Below are 13295 nucleotides of genomic sequence, written 5' to 3' on the forward strand. Positions count from 1 at the left end.
CAGTAGCCCGTTTTTCGTCCCGGAAAGTCCCAAAAGTCTTGATGGCTGCTCTGAAAAGATTTCGGTCTTGTGCATCTTCTGCTTGTAGGCCCAGTTCTGTAAGATCTTTCTTGACATTAACGTACCATGGCATTGCCGTTTTTGGTTTTGAGTCAAATATACTGAAGATACGTTTCGTCCATCGAGAGTCGATCATCCGTAGTAAATGACCGTAGAAGCGAACTCTGCCTTTACGCATTGTATCCGCGATCTTCTCTATCTTAGAGTATACTTCTTGCCTGGATTTTCTAATGTAGTTTGGGCCAAGTGTGGTGTGTAGGATCTTTCTTTCTTTCCTCTTTAAATCCGCAAGCAAACATTTCTCGGACAGGATAAGGCATTCAGATGCATGCAGCGATACTGGTTTGATGACAGTGTTGTAGTGACGAATTTTTGTGTTCAGGGAAAAGCACTTTTTGTTGTAAATATTGTGGGTGGTTTGGAAAGCGACTTCCATTTTCTTGATTCTTGCTGCTATGGCCTCTTTGTCAAGTCCATTTTGCTGAAGCCATTCCCCAAGGTATTTAAATTTACTAACACGGTTTATCGTTCCATACGTGGTGTTTAGTTGTGCCGTATCATCTTTGATATTCGAAACTTATTATTATTACTATTATCATCGTTGCTGTTCATTGTAATAATGTCTGGTTCCATGACTAAATGGTTAGCGTGCTGGTCTTTGGTCACAGTTGTCCGGGTTTCGATTCCCGGCAGGGTCGAGAATTTTAACCATAATTGGTTGATTCCCCTGGCACGAGGACTGGGTGTATGTGTCGTCTTCATCATCATTTCATCCTCACCACGACGCGCAGGTCGCCTACGGACGTCAAATCAAAAACCTGCACCTGGCGCGCCGAAGTCCTCGGACACATCCCGGCACTAAAAGTCATACGCCATTTCATTTTTTATTGTCATAATATACAACCTTATACTACGAAATAAACTTGTAACTTTCCTTACAGGAAATGATGAGCCCATTTTCAATTATTGCGCGGGGGCCCCGAGCTTCTTAGCACCGCTTCTGCTGGTAAATCCCGCCACCACCAAGTGAAGGTTGCCAAACAAACTTCCCTTCAGACAGCTGCAAAAGCATTATGAAATGTTGTTTAGAACAATATATGGTAAACTATTAAATCCTACATAACTATGACTAAAGGTATGTTCTTATTCGATAATTTGACCAAAATACGACCCAATGCTAAAATATGACCAAATATGCATTTATATGACCACTAAAAACTGTTTTTTCCTGTTCAAAAATGTTGGAAACGTCCTTAAATTAACTTAATAATGGAAAATGAAGTCAGGATAAAAATATGACATGTGATAAAAATCCGAACCCTAGTCGTCACCATGATAGCCATTCCCTCGCTGGCGAGAGTAACGATTGTCGATTGTTGGTTCTGAGTTGGCTGAAGAGTAATATTGTACAAACACAAACTCTCACGTAAAGCTGCCAATATACAGTGCTCTTTATTTTTGTACAACCTGGTTATTTCTACTCTGTTCTTCTCGTTCTTTTCTATGATTCCTTTTATCGGACTCGTGCCTTCAAAACGTTGTGGGTCCTCGTGAACAATATTGTTACGTGCTCATGCGAATGTCAGCTCTATTGCAACCCTCTTCGGTATTTCTTGCAAGGAATGAGTGGGTCAGGCCGGGGAACTCCTGGCCGACCTGAGCCGTGACATGGCCTTTCCTTGTATTGTGCTTTACATCTGGACCTCCATTCCGGAAGGTTAAAATATAACGTTCCTGTTCTGGAAGTACCCAGAATATACTACAACTTCATCAGCAGGTATATAAAAGCAGGCGCGCCGCGAGCGAGTGGTAGTAACTGATGTATAGGGACGAGCTGACTGTCGTAGCGGAAGGACGTACGTGCCTCTCGCTCCGATTTCTCTCTCCATGCCAGGCGCTCTGTACTTTTTAAGTATCAGCCAGGCACTTGTACTTATTAATACATCTTCGAAAGAGCATTTGTTAGAGCTGAGCACTTTTCAGTGCTCGCTAATTCTCTTTCAGGAGCTTTATTTTCAGGAGGACCAGGATGGAGAAGCTAACTGTTCCAGCGAGACCGGCCGACTACGACTGCGGGAGAGCCGTAGCGAAACTACAAGCGGCGCTCATAGCTGCGGAGGCCCCTGATCTCCGACGCCCGGCGCTGCTGGTGTACAACCGGTGGGGGAAGCAGACGAGGAGACGATTTATATAATCGACCTCCTTAAAGCCATCGCGGAATTCATTGGAGAGTCGCTCTTCGAGATCATCAGCGAGGTGATCCCAGGCTGTGCGGTCATCATCCGCCCTAGGGATGCAACCAGCCTCAGGAGATACGAAGAGCTGGCGTCCCAGCAGCACCAAGTGGTCCAACTACTAGGACTCAGGGAGAACCTGGAGGTCTCAGGCTACCAGGAGGCAGCCACCCAGACGGAACCAAGGACCGTGGACGACGGCGGCGCTCCTAAGCGCCGCAACGGCGCACCCCCAGTTGGACCACTGTACCTTACGAAGTACACGCAGACCAACAAGGTCACCAACCATGATCGTCGACCGGTCGTCCTCGGTCCTCGGCTTCGTCTGTGTGGCTGCCTCCTGGTAGCCTGAGATGCCCAGCTGTTCCCTGACTCTTGGTAGCCGGACAACCTGGTGGTGATGGGACACCAGCTCCTCGTAGGCCTGGAGGAGGGCTGCGTCCTTGGGGCGGATGATGACCGCCCAGCTTGATATCACCCAGCCGATGCTCTCGATGAGTGAATCTCCGATGAACTCCGCGATCGCTTTAAGGAGATCGATCATGTGAATCGTCTCCTCGTAGGTGCACTTCCCCCACCGGCTGTACACCATCAGCGCCGGGAGTCTGACATCGGGGTCGGCCACCAAGTTGAGAGCGTCTTGTAGTCTCGCCACAGCCTTCTCGTAGTCGTAGTCGGCCGGTCTCGCTGGTACGGATAGCTTCTCCATCCTGGTCCTCCTGACAAGAAATCCTGAAAGAGAACTGAAAGCGAGCACTGAGAAGTGTTCAGCTCCGACAAATGCTCTTTCGGAAAAGTACTATTAAGTACAGTTGCCTGGCTTGCACTTAGGAGGTACAGATCGCCTGGCGAGGAGAGGGACAGCGGAGCGAGAGACACGTACGTGTTCTCGCTAGCATAGTCAAGCTCGTCCTCCCCATGCCCAGTGCGGCCGGCTGGCGTGACGTAAATGCGGGCAGCTTACGTAACAGTCATACGTCAAAGTGAAGCGGGAGAGCGAACACACTTTGCAGGGAAGGGAGGGAGCTTTGACGTTCACTTGTGATTACGAAGCCCTCCTCCACTACTCAGGGAAATGCTGACTGGGGTACAATATTTAAAACAAAGCACTATAATCGAAACAAACTCTGAGATTTTCAAGATATTTCGGATTGATTTACACGGCGCTAGAAAAAAGTCACTTTTATTTTCAAAGAAAACTGACAAGTTATAATTTATTTTGTTACAATCTACAAAAGTACAGGTTTTAAGCGTACGGCTACGATTTACAATTCCTTGTATGGACACAACAGTATTTCCATCTTTAACAATAAGTAAACTTCCTGTTGTTCATGAAGCAAGAAGTAATATAATTACATAATTCAACAAGCTTTTGCTTGATATTGCACAGTGTTGTAGTTGTGTGCGGGTTTCTCTGTTCACGGAATTTCTGAAAATAATATTTAACATTTAACGGACGTCCGATTATAATGGCGAGAGGAAGTTTCATCACGAGTGAGGACATAGATGTTTACTATCCAAGAGGAAAGTACGACAAGAATGTAAATATATCTACCAGATGGATATACAGTATACCTTCAAATAAGTAATCTATCTGATGTTATTCCCAGTAAGCATGATTGGATTGTTGGTGAGTTTATTAGATAATTTAAACCCAAACAACCACAAGCAACAGCTTATCCACCTTAACTCCGTATTATATTTAGAAATGTTTCTAAAGCACCTCTTAAAATTCAATAGTGAAAATTGTAATTCATTACGTACATTATAAAATATTTGAGGATGTAGGCCTAACTCTTTATTGTATCCGGTCAAAATACATAAACTGCAATGAACGAAAATAACTTATTTCTTACAGTGTAAATTGAAAATGGCGTGGATTTCTGCCCTATTATTTCATCGCCGCAGTGAGCGAGAGTGGCTGGGAGGACTTCGCCCAACCTTCACTCATCGCCCACCTGCCCGCTAAGGCTGGTTTCACACCAAACACGTCCAGTCACGTCTAGTCCGTCAACAGGAAAATCCAATACTGAAATCTTCCTTTGTTTTAGCTAGCACAGCTATATTTCATTCCCACAGACCAAGTCTCAGTCAAGTCAAGGTTAAACCAGTCCCGTCAAGTGGAAGGGGAACCAAACCGGGCTTGATTCTGATGCGTCAGTCCAGTCCAGTCTCATTGTTTTAACAATACGAGTCACATTCTGAGCAGTGTAGTTATTTAGCGTTTCTTCTTTCTTTCGTTTTGTGCATGAATCTGAAAAAGTGGATTTTCTTTTATACAATTTTCTTAACTGTCTGTGCTTTGTAATTATGTTAATATCACTGTAATTATAATATTTATGTTAAAATAAAATAATTTGTATTGAAATTATTTTGTGTGGTGTAATAAATACTAATTTGCTTTAAAAGTAGTATTTGTGTCAATTTACCTTAAAAATATTGCTAGCCGAAGCTCTGGTTGTATGGCCTTTCGGTAATTAACTTAGTGTTTTGCTCTTCAACTTACTTTCGAACCAGGTCATTAAGATTCACAAAACTTTTATATCTCACTCGGCAAAAATTATACAATTTGAACGAATCGTTCACCAAGTCGGGAAACAAACGAGAGAAAGCACATAGATATCCCTTCTGAAATTAATCGGACGAACCCACAATTGTGGTCTTGCTTTTTTTCGGCGAACTATGCGGTGCTAAACTATAAATTTAACTAGCTCACCTTCCATTTCCAAGGCAGAAGGAAAACTGAATTCTATCTACACCTTGTCCTTTCTTCTGGCGATGTGACTGGACTGGACGTGCTTGGTTTGAAACCATAGGACTTAACTAGACGGGATTGGCCTTGACGGACCTAGACGTACCCAGACGTGACTGGATTGACTTGTAAAGACTTCCTTGGTGTGAAACCAGCCTTACAGTGCTGGGCGCCCGCGGGATGGAATGCCCAGCGTGAGCACCTCTGCTCTAGCCCATACCAGAAGACATACTGCACTGTAAACACTAGGTCTCGCCAGCAAAGACCAGAAGAGGAATTAGGGACTGGAATAACTTGTTAAGAGATGAGTTCGAAATACTTCAAAGTTTTTGAAATCATTAAAGAAAATGTTAAGTAAACAAACAATAGGGAATCTGCCACCTGGGTGTCTGTCCTGAATGCGGATAAATGATTGATTGATTGATTGATTGATTGATTGATTGATTGATTGATTGATTGATTGATTGATTGATTGATTGATTGATTGATTGATTGATTGATTGATTGATTGATTGATTGATTGATTGATTGATTAATACAGTTTACTGTATAGACAGACACCTTTGAGAAGGTTAGGTCAGGTATTTAATTCATTCAAACTCAGTCCAATTGGTCTCCGCATCGACTCCATGAGGCACTCTTCCAAACTTTGTTCAGTGGAGACTTCATCCTCATTAACGGTACTGCCCACATCAATGGCTCTCAAGTGGTAACCTCTGTGACGGACTGTTGGATGTTAAAAAACGTAGTACTATTTGCTACACAGGCCAGAAGTGCACATTAAGATCAAATTTTGCCTTACGAAACACTCGCAGTGTCAAGGCTACATAAACACATAATGTATTATCACAGTATCACTAACAGTAAGTGAGATCAAGGTCATATTTCATTAGAACTATGTATAGATGTGTATAGGATGGAGAATGGGAGATCCTTTCTTTCTTTCTTTCTTTCTTTCTTTCTTTCTTTCTTTCTTTCTTTCTTAATCCGTTTACCGTCCAGGGTTGGTTTTTCCAACACCACCTAGATATAAGGCCTGTGCATGGTGTCGAGATTAAAAGGAAAATGGCGGACTGTTGAGGCAATGCCTTGTGAAAGTGATCCGTAATTTTGTCATACAAAATACAATAATGGTCTACAAATGTTGTGTGCCTAATTGTAGGGGAAACTACAGTGCCAATAGCAAAGTACAGATTTTTAGATTTCCGAAAGATGAAGATCTAAAAAAGAAATGGATATGTGCAATAAAGCGCGAGAATTTCGTTCCAACGAAGTATTCAGTGGTAAGTAACTAGATACTAGGTTATGCATTTTTTATTCGCAAATGTTTTATTTCATAGTGTGGTCATATATTAATATAATCAAGAGATGGTAGTATAATATATCTGAAAAAATGGCTATTAGGTTAGACGGGATCTAACCTCTAACATGTATGGTGAAATTCGTTCAGGTTAGGTTAACTGATTGTCTGTAATTGCAGGTTTGTGAATTACATTTTAATCCGTCCGAAATAAGGAAACATACTGAGTTCCACTGTGAGGATGGACAGCTTATAACTCTACCACTGAAGGTTCCACGACTTATCCCCAGTGCTGTTCCTTCACTTTTGCCAAATTGCCCAGCGTATTTGAGTAGTTCAAAAACGTATCGAGAAGGTCCTGAAGAGAAGAGAAGAAGAAGAGAAAATGAAAATATCCAGGCAGCAATCGAGGAGAGTGAAGTAGAATATAATTTACACAAGAATAGAATAACATTTTCTAATTTCACTGACCTGAAAGACAAGTTAAATAATCTGAATGTAGGTGAATCATGGGACATACTTCACAAAGGTGTAAATATAGTAATAGTTAAAATTGTGTTGAACCCTGAACCTGAAATAATTAGTTCTATAGTTATCAATGAAACTTTGGAGTTAAGTGTATACTATAAGAACATAAAATTAGACAGTATTGGTAACTTTCATTTCCCACAGTCTGTAAAGGACTTGGATGAAATTTCAGTGCTTCTTGAAAAAGTTGACACGTTAAGTTCTGAGGTTCACAGTGCAAACAGCACTAATGACATTTTAGGTTTAGCAGCATACCTTTTGAAACAAGTCAGCATGTTAGAACCGAGACTAAAAGGACAACTTGAATTCATGATTGAACAGATTGCACTTTGGTCACACGAGAGGAGGAGTTATAGTCCATCCTTTCTGATTTTATCTTCAATATTGCAGTCCATTTCACCCCATTGCTATGCATACCTCAGACATCTCAATTTATTGTATCTGCCTCATCCATGTACCATCAGGAGGCTTTCTTCTTCTTTAAAAGTAGATCCTAGAATAGAACAGCACGATAACAATTTCCTGAAGTATATAAGGGATAAATTTTCTGGCAATGATAGTGATAAGTTCATTGTGCTTATGATGGATGAAATTCATGTTAAACCATTAATGGACTATAAAGGTGGTAATGTTGTTGGCAAAGCATTCAATGATGAGCAGTTAGCAACAGGTGCTTATTGTTTTATGGTTTCAAGTTTGTTATCTGATTTTAAGGAAGTAGCTCACATATTACCTGTAAAATCAATTACTGGAGAATATTTGCATGGTGTACTAAGAAAAGTTATTGTAGGATTAGAGGAAATAGGGTTTAAAGTTGTTTGTGTTGTTAGTGATAATAGTTCTGTAAACAGAAAATGCATGCAAATATTTTCACCTGAAAATGAATTGAAATGTGTTTACCCGCACCCTGCTGATGAGAGCAGACCACTTTTCTTTGTGTTTGATAGTGTTCACTTGCTCAAATGTGTTCGCAATAACTGTTTAAATCGAAAGGATGAGAATATGTGCATGAACTTCCCTGATTTTGAAGATAACAGTGCAGTGCAGTGTGCTTCTTTTCTTACAATTAAGAAATTATATGATCTTGAGCATGAAAAGTTCATAAAATATGGTTATGGTCTGTCTCTCAAAGCATTAAGTCCTTCATCATTTGAAAGGCAGAATGTAAAATTAGCTCTGCAAGTTTTCAGTGACAATGTTATAGAAGGGCTGAAAGTGTTAGGTGAATAGTGTAAGCTACCATATTATAAAGAAACAGCCTCATATATCAAAATAATAATAGATTGGTGGGCTGTTGTCAATGTCAAAACACCAGGTAAAGGGTTAAGGCTCAACAACAGCTTAATGTGTCCAGTCTCTTCGAATTCAGGGGAAGGGCTTCAATATTTGAAGAAATTCCTACAATGGCTAGTAAAGTGGAGAGATCTAGGTGTAAAAGGTTCATTATCATCTGAAACAATGGCTGCTTTGATATTGACAACTGAAGGATTGTTGATGTTGATAGAATATTGTTTGTCAAAACTTAATTTTGCATATGTCCTATTAGGAAAATTTCAAACAGACATATTAGAAGACAGGTTTGGGAAATATAGGCAGCTTGCAGGAGGGCAGTACAATATTTCTGTGAGGCAGTTGTTTGAAGTTGAAAAGAAGTTAAGGTTACTGTCATCACTGACTCTAAAGATAAGATCAAACGCATTTGGGGAGATTGAAGTAGATGAGTTCTCTGACCTGCCTCCTGAATCCTCTGCCTTTTTGGATTTTGATAATTCATTGTGTAAGAGCATAGATGTACATATAAGTTTACACGATATTGAAAACTGTAACAATGACATGCCAATTTTAGTCTATTTAGCAGGTTATTGTTGCTATAGTGTCTCAAAATATTTGAAATGTGAACACTGTAAAGGAATTCTTGTTACTGAGGACTTCATTGATGCTGATGATGAGGCATATAATCTAATTAGAAATAAGAGTAGGGGTAGGCTTTTGTTCCCTGAAATGTTTGTTATCAATGTAATAATACATAATTATCTGGTAGTAACAAAATTATGTACAGATTTTGAAACAGAGTTTCTTTTAGTAAATGATCATAGGGAGGTTGCATGTGAGAGTACAATGAAAATTATTCATGATAAAGAACTTTTGTGGGAGCCAGATATGTGCAATAACAGACATACATCAGAATGTGTTTGTAGAAAACTGGTGTGGACTTCAACAAACATTCTTTTGAATAATTATTGTAAGAAAAAAAGTTCCATGTCAAAGAATGTATTGACGAGGAAGAAACGTGTTATTTGTCAACAGGACTGAATGTCATGCAAGTCTGCATTTATGTAAATAAGTGTGTTGTTGCTTTCAATTTTTTTTGTGGGTGGGAGGACAAAATAAAACATTTATTATGAATTTCGGTATTCTGCCATTCCCTTAATTCTTGAACCTCACTTGAGTTTCAGCATTATTTAGAAACCTTGTGTATCAACTATCCCTATTTTTTTCAGAAATAGTTTCTTGAAGGTGTAAGTGACTTTTATCTGAAAGAATGAGGGTTTGGGGTAATTATTTTGAGGTTTAAGTAGCCAGATCAATTAAAACATATGGTAAGATGCCATAGTGAAATTATGATGATTGCCTCTATTGTCAGCCATCTTGGTTTCGTGCTCAGGCCTTATATCTAGGTGGTGTTGGTTTTTCCCTCAGACTCAGCGAGGGAACCCACCTCCACCACCTCAACGGCAGTGTCTTGGACTGTGAGACTTTGGGTCGGGGATTCAACTGGGGAGGAAGACCAATATCTGGCTCAGATGACCTCACCTGCTATGCTGAACAGGGGCCTTGTGGGGGGATGGGAAGATTGGAAGGGACAGACAAAGAAGAGGGAAGGAAGCGGCCGTGGCCTTAAGTTAAGTACCATCCCGGCATTTGCCTGGAGAAGTGGGAAACCACGTAAAATCACTTCGAGGATGGCTGAGGTGGGAATCGAACCCCATTCTACTCAGTTGACCTCCCGAGGCTGAGTTGACCCCGTTCCAGTCCTCGTACCACTGTTCAAACTTCGTGGCACAGCCGGGAATCGAAGCAGATGGCAGCTAATCACACTAGCCACTACCCCACAGAGATCTTTTTTTTTTTTTTTTTCCAAATTACTGATACTAGAAATATCTATGTAGTGGATTTCAACAATCACGTTCTTACTTTCAACATGGCGAGTAACTTCCACTCAATCTGGTTTCAATATAGGCCTAATTCTCTTTATCACTGGGTGTAAAAACACAAATATTCCGCACGGGCCTATGCCCAGATACGCACGGAGCTAACGATCCACTCGAATTTGGATATTTTCCTGTTACGGACACTTAAAAACGTTGGTTTCAGGTTGGAGCTCGATAGCTGCAGTCGCTTAAGTGCGGCCAGTATCCAGCATTCGGGAGATAGTGGGTTCGAACCCCACTGTCGGCAGCCCTGAATATGGTTTTCCGTGGTTTCCTATCTTCACACCAAGCAAATTCTGGGGCTGTACCCTAATTAAGGCCACGGACGCTTCCTTCCCACTCCTAGCTCTTTACTGTCCCATCGTCGCTATAAGACTTATCCGTGTCGGTGCGACGTAAAGCAACTTGCAAAAGTTTCAGGTTGTAAACTCTAATAATAATGTTATTAGTTTTACGTTCCACTAAACATTTTCACAGCTTTCGAAGGTGCCAATATGCTGGAATTACTACTGAACTGAGCCATCTAGGACTCAGAAGGCCAGCGCTATTCTGTCTGAGCCACTCAACTTATCTTTTATGAGCTCTAAACTCCTTCTGCCTGGCCAGTTACCTGTGGTCGCCACTTTATATGGATTCAGCCCAGTTTTACGGCCAGATGCCTTTCCTACCTCCAACCCTATGTGGGGGGATGATGTACTCACTATTGCGTGTTTCTGTGGTGGTTCGTAGAGTGTAGATGAACATGTGTAGTGAGGGAAGCAGAAAGACCCAGACCCCGAGCCAAACGAATCAACTATATGTAGTTAAAATCCTCGACCCGGCCGAGAATAGAACTCGGGGCCCTCTGAACCGAAGGCCAGTAGACTGGCCATTCAGACAAGCGTAAGCTCTTCTCTGATAAAATGATACTTATCGAAAAGAGAAAAGAAGTTGGATGTATGAACACTCGATTAGCTGTGACCTCTTGCTAAACATATGTGGTTCACACTTCATAGTGGAGATCAAGGTCGATATACTCTCTGTAGGAAGATAATGAGAACTCCAGAATCCATCTAGAGAGAATCAGGAGTTCGAATTGTATTTATTTCGATTACTTAGCGAATAACTACAAAACTGAAATATGTAACGATAATAAAAATGCATTAACAAAGAATACTTTGGTTCGTAGATTATTATTATTATTATTATCTTCCTTATTTAATACGTTTACCATCCAGGGTTTGTTTCTCCCGCTTACTCCGCGAGGAATTTCTCCTCTACAGTCTCAACGGTGGTGTTCTGGAGCGCGAGACATTTGGTCAGGGATACAACTGGACAGAGCGACCAGTACCTCGCCCAAGCGGCCTCACCTGCTATGCTGAACAGGAGCCTTGAGACTGGAAGGGATATACAACGAAGAGGGAAGGAAGCGATCGTGGCCTTAAATTAGGTACCATTCCGGCATTTGCCTGGAGAAGTGGGTAATCACGGAAAATCACTTCGAGGATGGCGGAGGTGGGAATCGAACCTACTCTGCTCAGTTGACGTCCCGAGCTTGAGTAGACCTCGTTCCAATCCTCATACCACTTTTAAAATTTCGTGATGGAGCCGGGAACCGAACGCGGGCCTCCGGGACTGGCAGCTAATCACACAAACCACTACACCACAGAGGCGGAATGGTACATTGAAACCTGTACAAGAACAATACTTTCAGCACGGAAATCTACAGTTTTATCCTTGGGTCCAGAAGGCGTCAAGTCTGACACCGTCGAAAAAAATTTCACCACCAGAATGTTAGCTGGCAGGATAGGAGAGGCGGTGAAAAGCCTCAGTTCAATTCTAAACCTCTCCGCAGTGTTCATACAGAGTAATAATAATTTCGTATGGCTATTTCTAGCCGAGTGCAGCCCTTGTAAGGCAGACCCTCCGATGGGGGTGGGCGGCATCTGCCGTGTGTAGGTAAATGTATGTTATTGTGATGGAGGATAGTGTTATCTGTGGTGTGTGAGTTGCAGGAATGTTGGGGACAGCACAAACACCCAGCCCCCGGACCTTTGGAATTAACCAATCAAGGTTAAAATCCCCAACCCGGTCGGGAATCGAACCCGGGACCCTCTGAACCGAAGGCCAGTACGCTGACCATTCAGCCAACGAGTCAGACTTCATATAGAGTGAGGGCATATGACGCTGTTGGTGGTCATTCGTCCTTCGGATGCAGACGTTAAACCTTGAGCAGAACCCCTTGGTGTTATTCGAAAGGAGTAAGTTATGTGCCGGAACCGGGTTTCTCTCTCTCTCTCTCTCTCTCTCTCTATCTATCTATCTATCTATCTATCTTCTTACTATCATGTATCGCGGTCATTCACTTCATCTCAATAAGTCCTCTGATGACGTTGACGTCAGGAAGGGCATCCGGTGGTAAGAACTCGCTACGAAGAGTGGCCCCGTAGAAAAACGGGACAAGGGCTGGACACATACGATCTTTGGTCCACAGTTTCCAAATATGTCGGCTGTTGACTTCATCAGAATAACATCTTCACCATCATCATCCAGCATGTCGGGTACGGTGGTTGTAAACGAGCACTCTCCAATCCTGTCTGTCCAGAAATGTTTTGTTGCTCACTCATGACAAATTCCCAACTCCGTCCTCTGCTCTTCATTCAGTCGATCTATCCATCTTTTTCTTGGTCTTCCAACTGGTCTTCTGCATGTTAGTCTTCTTTTCACATAAGCACGTAGTATTCTTGTGCTAATCATTCTTTTAACTTGTCCAAACAGTTGAAGTCTGGATAACCTAAGTCTTTCCTCCATAGATTCAATTCATTTCGGATCTCTTCGTTCTTTATATGATCAATGAGCTATGGTATTATGACCAAGTCGTGTCTTTTGGAGCGCAATTCTAAGAAATAGCATCTCACGAGCTTGAAGCTTGCTGATGTTCTTTGATGTTAGTATGCGTGCTTCCAAGGAATAGGTAACAATGGAAATGAGCTATGATTTGTATAGGGTGATGTTTGTTCTTTGGGGAACCTTTCTGTCCCATAGTATAAGTTTCACCAAATACTTGATGAATTTCTAGTTCCGTTCTCACTTCAACACACATACCTCGGTATCATATTTGATCATAAGCTCTCGTGGAAACATCATATTAATGCAATTCGGCAAAAAACGGACGGGTATACCATTAGTAGCTTTATCGCTTTATCGTGCTACAATTCGCTCTGTATTAG

This window comes from Anabrus simplex, chromosome 7 (assembly GCF_040414725.1).
Source record: "Anabrus simplex isolate iqAnaSimp1 chromosome 7, ASM4041472v1, whole genome shotgun sequence".
In the NCBI taxonomy this organism is placed as follows: Eukaryota; Metazoa; Arthropoda; class Insecta; order Orthoptera; family Tettigoniidae; genus Anabrus; species Anabrus simplex.